Raw genomic sequence first — 15,997 nt, forward strand, 5'->3', positions numbered from 1 at the left:
TTCCATTGCATTTCTACAGACAAAGGAATTCTCCGGTTGAAACATTATTGAAGATTTATGATAAAAACATCATAAAGATTGATTATATACTCTTTTGATATGTTTCTACGAACTGTAATATGAGTTTACGTCTGAACTTTCGCCTGGACTTGAAATTAGGTATTTGAACATAAATGATGGACGTTATCGAACAAAACAAACATTTATTGTGGAACTGGGATTCCTGAGAGTGCATTCAGATGAAGATCATCAAAGGTAGGTGAATATTTATAATGCTATTTCTGACTTCTGTTGACTCTACAACATGGCGGGTACCTGTATGGCTTGTTTTTGTGTCTGAGCGCCGTACTCAGATTATTGCATGGTGTGCTTTTTCCGTAAAGTTTTTTTGAAATCTGACACAGTGGTTGCATTAAGGAGAAGTTTATCTAAAGTTCCATGTATGACACTTGTATATTTTATCAATGTTTATTATGAGTAATTCTGTAAATTGATGTGGCTCTCTGCAAAATCACCGGATGTTTTGGAGGCAAAACATTACTGAACATAACGCGCCAATGTAAACTAAGATTTTGGGATATAAATATGAACTTTATCGAACAAAACATACGTGTCTTGTGTAACATGAAGTCCTATGAGTGTCATCTGATGAAGATCATCAAAGGTTAGTGATTCATTTTATCTCTATTTCTGCTTTTTGTGACTCCCCTCTTTGGCTGGAAAAATGGCTGTGTTTTTCTGTGACTAGGTACTGACCTAACATAATCAGATGGTGTGCTTTCATCGTAAAGCCTTTTTGAAATCGGACACTGTGGTGGGATTAACAACAAGTTTATCTTTAAAATGGTGTAAAATACTTGTATGTTTGAGGAATTTTAATTATGACATTTCTGTTGTTTGAATTTGGCGCCCTGCACTTTCACTGGCTGTAGTCAAGCCGATCTCAGCCGTAAGAAGTTAACACAGGTGTGAGTGTTGACGAGGACAAGGCTGGAGATCACTCTGTCATATAGATTGAGTTCGAATAACAGACTGGAAGCTTCAAAAGGAGGGTGGTGCTTGGAATCATTGTTCTTCCTCTTTCAACCATGGTTACCTGCAAGGAAACACGTGCCGTCATCATTGCTTTGCACAAAAAGGGCTTCACAGGCAAGGATATTGCTGCCAGTAAGATTGCACTTAAATCAACCATTTATGGGATCATTAAGAACTTCAAGGAAAGCGGTTCAATTGTTGTGAAGAAGGCTTCAGGGCGCCCAAGAAAGTCCAGCAAGCGCCAGGACCGTCTCCTAAAGTTGATTCAGCTGCGGGATCGGGGCACCACCAGTACAGAGCTTGCTCAGGAATGGCAGCAGGCAGGTGTGAGTGCATCTGCACGCACAGTGAGGCGAAGACTTTTGGAGGACGGCCTGGTGTCAAGAAGGGCCGCAAAGAAGCCACTTCTCTCCAGGAAAAACATCAGGGACAGACTGATATTCTGCAAAAGGTACAGGGATTGGACTGCTGAGGACTGGGGTAAAGTCATTTTCTCTGATGAATCCCCTTTCCGATTGTTTGGGGCATCCGGAAAAAGGCTTGTCCGGGGAAGACAAAGTGGCTTCTCAGCCAAGGGAGTGGGCTCACTCACAATTTTGCCTAAGAACACACCATGAATAAAGAACGATACCAACACATCCTCCGAGAGCAACTTCTCCCAACCATCCAGGAACAGTTTGGTGATGAACAATGCCTTTTCCAGCATGATGGAGCATCTTGCCATAAGGCAAAAATGATAACTAAGTGGCTCGGGGAACAAAACATCGATATTTTGGGTCCATGGCCGGGAAACTCCCCAGACCTTAATCCCATGAGACCTTGTGGTCAATACTCAAAAGACGGGTGGAAAAACAAAAACCCACAAATTCTGACAAATCCAAGCATTGATTATGCAAGAATGGGCTGCCATCAGTCAGGATGTGGCCCAGAAGTTAATTGACAGCATGCCAGGGCGGATTGCAGAGGTCTTGAAAATGAAGTGTCAACACTGCAAATATTGACTCTTTGCATCAACTTCATGTAATTGTCAATAAAAGCCTTTGACACTTATGAAATGCTTGTAATTATACTTCAGTATTCCATAGTAACATCTGACAAAAATATCTAAAGACACTGAGGCAGCAGATTTTGTGAAAATGTATTTTTGTGTCATTCTCAAAACCTTTGGCCATGACTGTACACTTGGGTGCGAAACTCACATGCCATCTCAGCAACACTATGGGGGCCTTGACGGAGGGACAGGAGTCGCTTAGCAGCATCTTTTCCGCAGACCGGGTGGTCGAAGACTTTCTTCATCTCCTCCGTGAATCTGGAGTAGGAGAAGCAGATGGGGGACTGTCTCCCACACCACCGTGGCCCAGGAAAGCGCTGCTCCATGGAAGCAGCCAATCAGGAAGAAATTCTTGTTCCGTTCGCTAGCATAAGAGCAGGGCTGTTGCTAAAATACTAGTGAACATTGTACTAAAAAGGCTCTGCAATCTCTGAGGTTGCCATCGTAGTGCTCAGGAGTTGGAACAAACGGCTCTCAGGGCGGAAAATAAGTACTTAGGACTGGTTGTAAGTTCTGGGCGAAGGTTCGCTCTGTGAAAACTCCTTGATGTGCTCCAGAAGGCCTTTCAGGGCTTGGTCATGTTGCTCGAGCAGGGCGCCTTTGCCAGCGTGGGTTTGGTGGAGAGGATCTGAATCCGCTGGGTTCATCTCGTTGGCCAGATCGTACTGTTACGCGGAGTGGAACAGGGAAACCCAAGAGCAGACTCAGACGAGGAGACTGGGATGAAGTAACCAAGGTATTTATTGAAACACAGGGGGAAGATGGAGTGCAGGCCAGGGGAAGCTCGGGCGTATTGTAGGAAACCAGGTGCGGAGGCTGAGGTTGGAGCGAGAGGGGATGGGACAGGGTAAGCAGGTCCGGAGGGGAATCCAAGGGAGCAGTAGAGTGGGAATTCCAGGGCAGAGTAGCAGGATGAGGAGACGTTGGACTGGAGACAGGAACAAGAGTCAGAGCTGGCAGAACTGTAGCGGAAAGGAAAACCGTGTCAAGCAAGGAAAACAGGCACAACAGGATAACAGGAGCTAAATAGTAACAAATGGCTAGAAATGTAGACTGACTGAGCAGAGATTACGATCTGGCAGTGTGGAAGCGGCAGGACTGAATATTTGTAGAGGTCTTGATTATGAAACAGGTTGCAGCTGGGGATCTGCTCTGACTCCAGCACACCTGTCTCTGCCCACATAATCACACACACACACACACACAGAGAGAGAGAGAGAGGGAGAGGGAGAGAGCACTGGGGGAGTGGCGGCAGGTCAAGGAGACACAGGATGAGCAGTAGATGGCGTGGCAGGAGCAGATATAACATGTTCGTTCCTGACGCCGTCCACTCCGCGGTCCTGGAGTGGGCCCACTCCTTCAGGCTTGCCTGCCACCTGGGCTCCCGTGGGACCCTGGCTTTTGTGCACAGTGCTTTTGGTGGCCTACCATGGTCCCTGACATGTCCAGATTTGTCGCTGCTTGCACGGTGTGTGCACAGAACAAGAGTCCTTGGCAAGCTCCGGCTGGTCTCCTCCAACCTCTGCCTGTCCCTCACCATCCCTGGTCTCACATCTCCCTGGACTTCGTCACGGGTCTTCCCCCATTTGATGGCAACACCATCCTGACCATAGTGGATCGGTTTTACAAAGCCACCCACTTCATTCCTCTCCCCAAACTACACTCTGCCAAAAAGACAGCCCAGCTCATGGTGCAGCACGTCTTCTGGATCCATGGTCTAAAAGTAGACATGGTCTCCGACCAAGGTCCTCAGTTCTTGTCCCAGTTTTGAAAGCGTCCTGCACCCTCATTGGGTCATCGACCAGCCTGTCCTAATGGTTCCACCCTCAGTCCAATGGCCAGTCAAAGCGAGCCAACCAGGACCAAGAGACTACTCTGCGCTGCCTGGTCTCTGATAAACCCCACCACCTGGAGCCAGCAGCTTGTGTGGGTTGAATATGCATGCAACACCCTTCCCTGCTCCGCCACGGGCCTAGGTAGCCAGGTGGCGCTTCTAGGGAGGAGGGGGGGGGGGGTACTGTCACACCCTGATCTGTTTCACCTGTCCTTGTGCTTATCTCCACCCCCCTCCAGGTGTTGCCCATCTTCCCCATTACCCCTGGGTATTTATACCTGTGTTGTTTGTTGCCAGTTCGTTTTGTTTTGTCAAGCCTACCAGCATTTTTTCCTCTGCTCCTGTCTCTCAATTGTTCATGTTTCCAAGTTTTCCCGGCGTTGACCATTCTGCCTGTCCTGATCCTGAGCCTGCCTGTCGTCCTGTACCTTTGCCCCACCTTTCTGGATTACGGACCTTTGCCTGCCCTGACCCTGCCTGCTGTCCTGTACCTTTGCCCCACCTTTCTGGATAACTGACCTTTGCCTGCCCTGACCCTGAGCCTACCTGCCGTCCTGTACATTTGCCCCACCTATCTGGATTACTGACCTCTGCCTGCCCTTGACCTGCCTTTTGCCTGCCCCTATTCGATGAATAAACTGTTGTTACTTCGACGTTGTCCTGAAATGTGATAGCGGGGGCACTGTGTGTAATGTTGAGTCATGAGAGTACATAGACACACAGGCCACTTGCCTAGTCAAATGAAAAATAAAGAAAGAAAAAGAAGCAGGGGTTGGAACCATTACAGGGAACAGAACCGAAAATCAAAAAATAACTAACGAAAATGATCTCTAGTGTTCTGGAACAGAACTGTTATTTTAAAATCTAGAGAACCTGTTCATAGTGTTATTTTTTGTTCCAAAAATATTCCTAATGTCTAGTATATAATTCTGTAATGTGGTGAAGTTATAATGCTAGCAATAGCCTAAACACTTTCCAGTTCACGTCATGTCATGATGTTCAGTGCTTCAAACAAAGCCCCTTCCATGTCCCCCAGGGGAAACTTCAGTCGCATCTCACACTTGCACTTATCCTCTCTATCTGTGCTAATTAAAAACTATTTTGACTTCAAAAGTTCAAAAAAGAACGAAAATTAACTATGGACCGTTACTTTTTTTTGGTTCAAACCGGTTCAGATGTAGGGATTCTGTTTGGAATGGTATGATTGGGGAAATAATTTAGATTAGAAGTTATTCTCAAGACCATACCAGAATCTGATTCCCTTTTTGTTCCAACTGTACAGGACACTTTCAAAGGCCCTCCCCCCACATTAAAGTTGGATCTCCGTTAACAAACCCTGAGTCTGTGCTGGAGAGAGTTCTAAAGACACTGAGTCTGAGCTTTCGAGACCTCATTCGAGACCTCACATGAAAGTTGTGACTTTTGTATCCTTTAAACTAAATCAAATTAAAGAATGACGAGCCCGTACTTACTCTGAGGGTGGACTCTGGAGGACGTTTCAGTAGTGGTAAACATGACGAACAATATTTTATAACTTTTTGTCAATTTAGACAGACCGCTAATAGTTTCAATAAGAATAGCTTATTTTATTGTGAATGTTAAATTAAACAAGTGACATGACATTACATTTTAGGAAACTGTATGAGGCATTTAGATTTTCAAATGTATTTCTAGTAATTCACGCAAGAATAATGGCCTTACTCCCTTCACCTGTTGTGAAATTCATATAAATATTAATGATTTCCAGACACATTCTAATTATAGAATAATAATTTTGTGAAACAAAATATTGTAACAAAAAAATACATTATGACATCCCATCTTCCACACAGCCCACCCAAGTTTTGTAGTAACGCTATTGAGGAGGTGGTTCCTGTCTGCTGGTTGTTGATTTTGTTAAATGTTCAAAACCTTTTTTATGTGTGATTATTTTATGCTCCTCTGCAATAAATGTAACATATAAGAAGCTAAGTTGTGCCCTGTTGCAAACATACCTACAAATAGTTTCAGTTCTCTGTCACTGCAAATCTTTCCATCACAAATGGCATAGTCACGCAAAGTAGGAGTGCTGCAGCTCATCAAATATTTATAACTGTCTGTGTGAAGGTTCGCCGTCCTCAACATATCCCTTCCCCAGCAGTGTGCTGGATGTCACCAGGGTGAGAGGGGAACAGCCCCAGACCAAGCAGAACTCCCAGGACTGTACAGTTCTAGGCCCACTCAGCTGGCCTGAGTCCTGTTCACTAGCACCCCAGGGCCCAGGGTAAGTATGCCTCACAGCATTTCTCAACACCTCAAATATACCATCACTGCATGACTTACACTGATGTTCAAGTCCCAAGACCCAACTGGTTGAACATTTGAAACCTACTTCTTTCTGCAGGAAAAAGCTCATATAGTGTAAGAACCAGTCTTGCTGTAGTTGTTTCTGATGATCACATGAATTATTACAGCAGCTCTGAGGCCCAGTGGCTTCATATTGTATTAAGCTGTGATGTCCTGATACTGCTGCTTGTTTTGTTTTGGGGAGGGAGTGCCCTACAGTATGAAGGATTACCATGGTGCAATTGATTTAAGTGAAATGAAATACTTTGTTCCCACAACCTGAGACTTTGTTCAAATTTCCTTAATGGTGAAGGTGAAGCCCAAATTATTGACAGTCTTTGTTTGCACTGAGAGGATCCGCCAGCCAGCTTTTGTAGCCTTGAGCATTTGCCAGAGCAAGTATGTCTTTTAAATTGGTCTGTCTAGACCAGTATTAACCTTGTAGCCTCCCAGTGAGCAATTACAGGGCACTGTGGCAGATTTTGTTTCCACTACTCCCCTCGCTCGTTACTTCCCCAGACCTTCATGGACCAGGATTTTTTTGGCCAATGGGACCTCTTGTATCAGGCTGTGCAGGTGTTATATGAAGTTGTTATTGTAAATATTTTTTATGCAGAATCAATTGGTCACTATTGGCCATTTCAAACGAAAGAATTTCAAGCATGTAATTCAGCGTCGCAGCTGGCAGTGCTGGAGCTTTAGAATTGAGTCAAATGTGAGAACTCAAGATGGCACCGATAGAGATGGCAGCTTCGCTTCAAGTCCTTGGGAAACTGTGCAGTATTTTGTTTTTTTTATGTATTATTTCTTACATTGTCAGCCCAGAAAACCTTAAGTGTTATTACATACAGCTGGGAAGAACTATTGGATATCAGAGAGACGTCAACTTACCAGCACAACCAGAACTACGACCAGGAATACGACTTTCTCAAAGCGGATCCTTTGTCTGCACCTCCCAGGGCATTTGAACTGATTCCAGAGGCCGACCCAAAGCAACGCCATCGGAGGAGACGGTGCCGAAGCGGTCCTCTAGTGAGGCTTCGGCTGCGCGCACACCACCCACCGCTTCAGAGTATATTACTCGCTAATGTCCAGTCCCTAGTTAACAAAGTCGATGAAATTAGGGGAAGCGTTGCTTTCAAAAGAGATATCCAGGATTGTAACATACTCTGTTTCACTGAGACATGGCTAGCTGGGGACATACTGTCAGAGTCCGTTCAGCGAACGGGATTTTCAGTGCATTGCGCCGACGTGAACAAACATCTCTCTGGTAAGAAGAAGGGCGGGTGTGTATGTTTCATGATTAACGACTCATGGTGTAATTGTGACAACATACAATAACTCAAGTCCCTTTGTTCACCTGACATAGAATTCCTCACAATCAAATGCCGACCGTATTATCTCCCAAGAGAACTCTCCCTTCGGTTATCGTCACAGCCGTGTATATCCCCCCGCAAGCAGATACCAAGACGGCCATCAAGGAACTTCACTGGACGTTATGCAAACTGGAAACCATAATTCCTGAGGCTGTATTTATTGTAGTTGGGGTTTTAACTAAGCTTATCTGAGAACAAGGCTACCTATCGATTGCAGTACACGAGCGAGTAACACACTCAAACCACTGCTACTCTAACTACCGTGATGCATACAAGGCCCTCCCCTGCCCTCCTTTTGGCAAATCTGACCATGACTCCATATTGTTGCTCCCCTCCTATAGGCAGAAACTTAAACAGGATGCACCCGTCCTTAGGTCTATCCAATGCTGGTCTGACCAATCGGATTCCACGCTTAAAGATTGCTTCGATCACGTGGACTGGGATATGTTCCGGGTAGCCTCAGACAATGACATTGACGTATACGCGAGTTTATAAGAAAGTGTATAGGAGATGTTGTACCTACTGTGACTATTAAAACCTTTCCTAACCAGAAACCGTGTATTGATGGCAGCATTCGAGCAAAACTGAAAGCACGTACCACCGCATTTAATCATGGAAAGGCGACTGGAAAACATGACCGAATGCAAACAGTGTAGTTATTCCCACCGTAAGGCAATAAAACAAGCAAAGCGTCAGTATAGAGACAGAGTGGAGTCGCAATTCAAAGGCTCAAAGATGAGACGTATGGGGCAGGGTCTACAGACAATTACGGATTACAAAAAGAAAACCAGCCCCGTTGCGAACAACGATGTCTTGCTCCCAGCAAATTAATTGAGGACAATACAGTGCCACCGACACGGCCCGCTACCAAAGACTGTGGGCTCTCCATCTTCGTGGCCGACATGAATAAAACATTTAAACGTATTAACCCTCGCAAGGCTGCCGGCCCAGATGGCATCCCTAGCCGTGTCCTCAGAGCATGCGCAGACCAGCTGGCTGGTGTGTTTACGGACATATTCAATCAATCCCTATCCCAGTCTGCTGTCCCCACATGCTTCAAGATGGCCGCCATTGTTCCTGTTCCCAGGAAAGCAAAGGTAACTGAACTAAATGACTATCGCCCCGTAGCACTCACATCTCTAATCATGAAGTGCATTGAGAGACTAGTCAAGGATCATATCACCTCCACCCTACCTGACACCTTAGACCCACTCCAATTTCCTTACCGCACCAATCGGTCCACAGACGATGCAATCGCTATCACACTGCACACTGCCCTATCCCATCTGAACAAGAGGAATACCTATGTAAGAATGCTGTTCATTGACTACAGCTCAGCATTCAACACCATAGTACCCTCCAAACTCATCATTAAGCTTGAAACCCTGGGTCTCGACCCCACCCTGTGCAACTGGGTCCTGGACTTCCTGACGGACCGCCACCAGGTGGTGAATGTAGAAAACAACATCTCCACTCCGCTGATCAACAACACTGGGGCTCCACAAGGGTGCGTTCTCCTCCCCCTCCTGTACTCCCTGTTCACCCACGACTGCGTGGCCATGCACGCCTCCAACTCAATCATTAAGTTTGCAGATTACACTACAATGGTAAGCTTGATTATCAACAACGACGAGACAGCCTACAGGGAGGAGGTGAGGGCCCTTGGAGTGGGGTGTCCGGAAAACAACCTCTCACTCAATGTCAGCAAAACAAAAGAGATGATCGTGGACTTCAGGAAACAGCAAAGGTAGCACCCAACTATCCACATCGACGGGACAGCAGTGGAGAAGGTGGAAAGTTCCTTGGTGTATATATCACCGACAAACTGAAATGGTCCACGCACACAGAGAGTGTGGTGAAGGCGCAACAGTGCCTCTTCAACCTCAGGAGGATGAAAAAAATGTGGCTTGTCACCAAATCCCTCTCTAACTTTTACAGGTGCACAATCGAGAGCATCCTGTCGGGCTGTATCACCGCGTGCTATGGCAATTGCACCACCCACAACCGCAGGGCTCTCCAGAGGGTGGTGCGGTTTGCACAATGCATCACCGGGGGCAAACTACCTGCCCTCCAGGACACCTACAACACCCGTTATCACAGGAAGGCAAAAAAGATAACCAAGGACAATAACCACCCGCGTCACTACCTATTCACCCTGCTTCCATCCAGAAGGCGAGGTCAGTACAGATGCATCAGAGCTGGGACAGAGAGATTGAAAAACAGCTTCTATCTTGAGGCTAATAAATGGAACTCTAGTCACTTTAATAATTCCAATTTAATAATGTTTACATATCTCGCATTACTTATCTCATATGTATATACTGTATCCTTCACTATCTATTCTTTACTATCTATTGCATCTTAGCCGCTCTGTCACTACTTATCCATATATGTTATACTTATATATTCTCATCCCATTCCTTTACTAGATTGTGTGTATTAGGTTTAGTTGTGGAATTGTTAGATATTACCTGTTAGATACTGCTGCCCTGTCGGACCTAGATGCATAAGCATTTCGCTACACTCACAATAACATCTGCTAACCATGTGTATGTGACCAATAAAAGGTGATTTGATTTGATGTTTGGCACATCAGCTAGAGGTTAAGCTGTTATGCTAGGTGTTTCTTAACGACCAATTGGATTGGGATCAACCTGCCCTCAGAACGCCACAATGACCATCATGCTTAGTTGACCATGAGAATGGGCTTTTTTGTTTCCCCTCACCTGCACAGATTTGTTGGACTATTTTTGAAGTGAGGGGGAAATTTGAGAGCTAGTGTGACGTCCCGTAACCATTGTGTGGGGCAGTAATTGAGGATTTGGGCCTCATTTGCCGCTAAGGCCCAATTTCCACTTGGAGCACAGCTGAGAGAAAGGTGAAATCTCCCAGGATTGTGTAGGAAATTCAATGTAAGTGACTTTTCTTTCTGCCATATTGTTTACATGCATGCAACTTACCCCCAAAAGCCTATATGAGGATAAAGTGTCCTGTGTTAGATTTATCTTGCAGAGGCCTCAAGGGGCTCAGACTTCATCTTAAGACCGATTGGCTCTGCAAATTCATTCCTCAGCTGACTGCCCCTAAATACAGACGACGCTACAACATTGTTGGAAGAGGAAGTCACTTTTTAATTTTATTTAACTGCAGACTTCCCCTCAACAATGGTCTTGCAGAGAGAGGGAGCCGTGGAAAAGGGGACTTTGCATGGACCAAGGACTCGGAATTGTGCAAACTGACATGTTTTCTTATGGCCCTCCATTTTTTGTCATGTTGAAGGAAGAGGAGGTTAACTAAGACTTAACTCAGATAACGCCCAATGAGATGAGTGTCATTGAGCAGCAGACCTTGCTTGAGCAAGCCGCTCTACGTGCTGGACGGAAAGCGAGACAAAGAGAGAGTAGAGGGATGGAAAGAGAGAGAGAAAAAGAGAATTCTTTAGTAATAATAGATATTATAGCAGAGAATGGTGCCACAGGCTGAGATTCAAACAATCTTTGCACTGTGATCCTGAATCAAAAGTGTAAAATATTTCCTTGTTTCCAAGTGTGTTAACTGTCAAAATGCCTATAGAATATGTGTACAACCACTTGATTAATTTATATACAGTTGTAACGGCAGACTAAGTCTTCTCCTCAGACGAGTAGAGGCGAGAAGGATCTGAGGACCAATGTGCAGCGTGGTAATTTTCCATGATTTAATTAACACAAAACAAGACACTATACAAAATGACTAAAAAAAAAAAAAAAAACGTCACAGTCCTAGCTGGTGCAGACAAAACAAAGACAGGAAACAACCACCCACAATCCCCAACACAAAACAAGCCACCTATATATGATTCTCAATCAGGGACAACGATTGACAGCTGTCTCTGATTGAGAACCATATTAGGCTGAACACAGAAACAGACGAACTAGACACACAACATAGAATTCCAACCCAGCTCACGTCCTGACCAACACTAAACAAGCAAAACACATAAGAACTCTGGTCAGGACGTTACAACAGTACTAGTCAAAAGTTTGGAGACAACTACTCATTCAAGGGTTTTTCTTTATTTGTAAAATTTTCTACATTGTAGAATAATAGTGAAGACATAAACACTATGAAATAACACATATGGAATCATATAGTAACAAAAAAGTGTTAAACATAATAAAATATATTTTATTTTGGAGATTCTCCAAAGTAGCCACCCTTTGCCTTGATGACAGCTTTGCACACTCTTGGCATTCTCTCAACCAGTTTCATGAGTGTCACGCCCTGGCCTTAGTTATCTTTGTTTTCTTTATTATTTTAGTTAGATCAGGGTGTGACATGGGGGATGTTTGTGTGTTTTTGTCTCATCTAGGGTGTTTGTATTGTCTAGGGGGTGTTTGTAGAGTTCATGGGGTTGTGTTCATTGTAGGTGTTTATGTAAGTCTATGGTTGCCTAGATTGGTCCTCAATTAGAGACAGCTGTCTATCGTTGTCTCTGATTGGGAGCCATATTTAGGCAGCCATAGTCATTAAGTAGGTTGTGGGTGATTGTCTATGTCTTTACTTAAGTTGCCTGTGTTCTGCACTTGTCGTATTATAGCTTCACGTTTGTTGTTTTGTTTTGTTTGTTTTAGTGTTCTTCGTCTTTCTTAAATAAATACAATATGTAGTTATATCACGCTGCGCCTTGGTCCTCTCTTTCACCCGAAGACGATTGTGACAATGAGGTAATCACTTGCGTGTGTGATCTGTGTAAACGTCTAGATCAAACCCCCTGGTCTGCCACAAGTGATGGAGAATGAAGGAAATCTGACAACGTGGTCAGACCAGGGTTGACGTTTATGCAGTATCATCATGGACAAGTTGATAGCTCAGTTTGTTCGGGCCCAACAAGCGCAACAGACATTCAGGAATGAACGTTGGAAGAACAGCGTCTGCAGAATGTCTGCCTGCTTGAGGAAGTCAGAAAGCTGCGAGAAGAAACACAGACCGAATTGCATCACATTCTTTTTTTATCAAGCTAAAGGAGGATGACAACATTGAGACCTACCTCTGCACGTTCGAACAGATAGCACTCCGGGAAGGATGGCCCAAGGCGAAGTGGGTGAGTCTGCTGGCTGCGTTCCTGTCCGGAGACGCCCAAAAGGTGCATTGTGACCTCAACACTGAACAGGCAGCTAACTACGACTGTCTCAAGAGGGAGGTACTCAGCCGCTACGGTTACAGCCTGGCTCTTCATGCCCAACTGGTCCACGACTGGAGGTTTGTGGCCGATGCGTCCCCCCGAGCCCAGATGAGCGACCTACTGCGCATCACCAGAGCATGGCTCCTAACCGACGTAGCCACCCTCTCTGATATTGACAATGTGGTCATGGATCACTTCTTCCCGACATGAAGAGGGCGGCGAGCCTACGCGTGCCCCAGACCTTGGATGACCTCTTGGGAGCCGTGGAGACGCCCCATTATACCAAGTCCCTGCTGAAGAGGACACAGGCCGAGTCTGAAAGCTGTCGAAGGGGACGGAAGGACGACCCCACCACGTACTCCCCAATCCGACAGTCAGCCAGGCTAAAGGACTGCAGACCCGCGGAGAGACAGCCTGGGGAGAGTTGACCCGCCGCCGCCGACCCCAGGTAAATGGAGACCAAAGGAGGTGTTGAGTGTGGTGCCTGGGGACACATTGCATGGCATTGTCCGGGTTGAGAGGAGTCAAAGCCATCAGCGGGCCCCGGAGATGAGCCGGGCCACGCAGTAAACTATATGACCTCCTGTTGGACCCACAGGAAGGTCATAGTGCGGGACGGGAAGAACTGGGACCGGCTACTACCCCACCTAATGTTCTCGATCCGAGAAGTGCACAGGACTCCACGGTTTTTCCCCTTTTAAACTCCTCTACGGGAGGAGACTACACAGTCTTCTGGATCACACCAAGGAGGTGTGGGAAGCCCAGCCGACCCCCTTTATGCAGCGTGGTGGAACACAGAGACAACGAGGGAGCGGATAACAACCATATGGCTAGTAGTAAGGGAACATATGGAGAAGGCCCAGCGCACCCAAGCCACGGTCTACAATTGGGGTACACAGCCCTGAGAGTTCCATATGGGTGACAAGGTGCTAGTTTAAGTGCGTCCAGGTGGAACTGGACGCACTCAGGCAAGCCGTGTTGACAGCGAATGCCAAGAAATGCAAGCTGGGGTTCGAGGATGTGGAGTACCTAGGGTATTTGATCAGATGGGGGAACGTCAAGCCCCTGGAGAGGAAGGTCCAGGTGGTTTGTGACTGGTCCGTTCCCCGCACCAAGAAATGGCAAGTCCTTCAAAAAACAGTGAAGTGGTCGGATGAGGCCGAAGCGGTGTTCCGGCGCCTGAAGGAAGCCTTGTGCCCCCACCCGATTCTCGTGACACACAATTTCCAGGTACTGATGCTGGTGCAGACGGATGCCTGCGACACGGGACTAGGGGCCATCCTGTCCCAGGTACACAATGGGGAGGAACACCCCATCATGTACGGAAGCCGGAAGTTGATACCTGAGCAAAGAAGTACTTGATTGTCAAGAGAGTGTCTGGTGGTGAAGTGGGCGCTAGATACTCTTAAGTATTACCTATTGGGCACCCACTCACCCTGGTCACAGACCATGCTCCTCCGGCCAGGACTAACCGAGGCTGATTGAGACTGGTGAGTAATCAAGGGGCTGAATGCTCACCAGCCATACGGGGCCCATAAAGGTGCCAGGAGTGCAACATACGGGAGGGTTGGAGGTAGCGAGAGGTTGTGTGGAGGATGAATCAGAATTAGTTGTGTAACATAGATAAATAAGATGTTTTATTTACATAATATGCTTATGTGAGATACTTGTCATTAGAATGTCTCCTTTTGGACTATACTGTTGGCAGTTGCACTTTTCCCTTCTCAGCTAGGGAAAAGTCACTTGGGGCCCAGAGAGGGGAGAGGTCAGGCTTGTCTTTTACATGTCTGGTAATATGCAGAATATCAGAAAGGGAGAGGTCAGAATGGAACATTGTCTTCATATGTGAATGTATCTGTTAAACCATGTGAAGGGATGGCGTGATTAAGGGGGAACCAATTATCTCTTGGCTCCACAATGTCTGTGCGCAAGTCACTCCCCTTAGTGAGCTTGTCCAGGAGTGGGGAGAAGAGGGGGTTTACTTGAGATGGGAGAAAATAGAGTTGACAATTGAGTTATGCCTTGGATGAGGTAATGTTTTGGTACTATGAAGTACCAGGAACGAGATTAGAACCTCGTCTTAGAGACCAAACTGAACAATAATGTACAGCTAATGCTATCTGGCTATGGGATACTCCTTTCTCAAGTAAAAGGCCATTTGTGAAGTTTTTCTAAGATCTGTGGTTTGTCATGTAAGTTGAGAGGGGTGTATCTTGGCTATAAAAGATCTTAGTATTCTTTTATAGGCACTCTCAGAATTCATTATAGACACTGAATTGATCTGAGTCAAAGGGCGTTTTTAAAGCTCACATATTATTAAAGATGAAATTTAAGTATAACTCTGACTGGTGTGTGGTTTGTAACTCTCCTCATTTGGTAATACAGGAAATTGCCACGACAGTTTCTACCAGATAGACGTCCTCACACTCTGCTAGAACCAAGGGGCTAGGTGTTCTACCCCAGGGGAGACAGCATTACCCAGAGCCCAGAAGGCGTTAACCCAGAAGAGGTCTCCTGGAGGAGACAGGTTTCTTTTCTTTTTCTTTATTGTTTTAAATAAACATCCTTGAAACTGAGGTATCACACTTGTGTCCTTGTCTGATCTGTGTAAACATCTAGATTAAACCCCCTGGTCTGCCACACCAGTCATATGAAATCCATAGATTAGGTCCTAATCAATTGACTGATTTCCTTATATGAACTTTAACTCAGTAAAATCTTTGAAATTGTTGCGTTTTTATATTTGTGTTCATTGTAGAAGTCACCGACAGTATCACCGACTATGGCCAGCTGATACTTGCTCTCCTTGGAGCTGTTGTTTTCAGCCCGTGGACAGTTCAACAGTTCAGTGTTGAAACAGAGTTGATGACCTGGTCAATACCTTTCCCTGCTTCCTTTTCAGCCATCTGCAGTCTGACATTGACTAACAAGCAGTAAATATTCTGCCGATCAGGCCGGCCATGTAATTAACCGGAGCCATGCTGTGTCCCTTTTTTCTATTTTGGTGGGAGCCATCTTTACCGCTCTCAATTTCTGTTGCCATCAGCCAATACAATGCAACGTTTTGTTGTTTTTCCCCCCAGTGGGATTGGCATTTAGGAATCCCCTTTTTAGTGTGTTTAGGAAACACTTAATTTAGCCTATTTTGTCTGTCATTTCATTTATTTTCCAAACAGAGTAATTGCCTGGTAGGGAACCATGGCTGCTCAGGG

Source organism: Salvelinus fontinalis, chromosome 1 (assembly GCF_029448725.1).
Source record: "Salvelinus fontinalis isolate EN_2023a chromosome 1, ASM2944872v1, whole genome shotgun sequence".
Taxonomy (NCBI): domain Eukaryota; kingdom Metazoa; phylum Chordata; class Actinopteri; order Salmoniformes; family Salmonidae; genus Salvelinus; species Salvelinus fontinalis.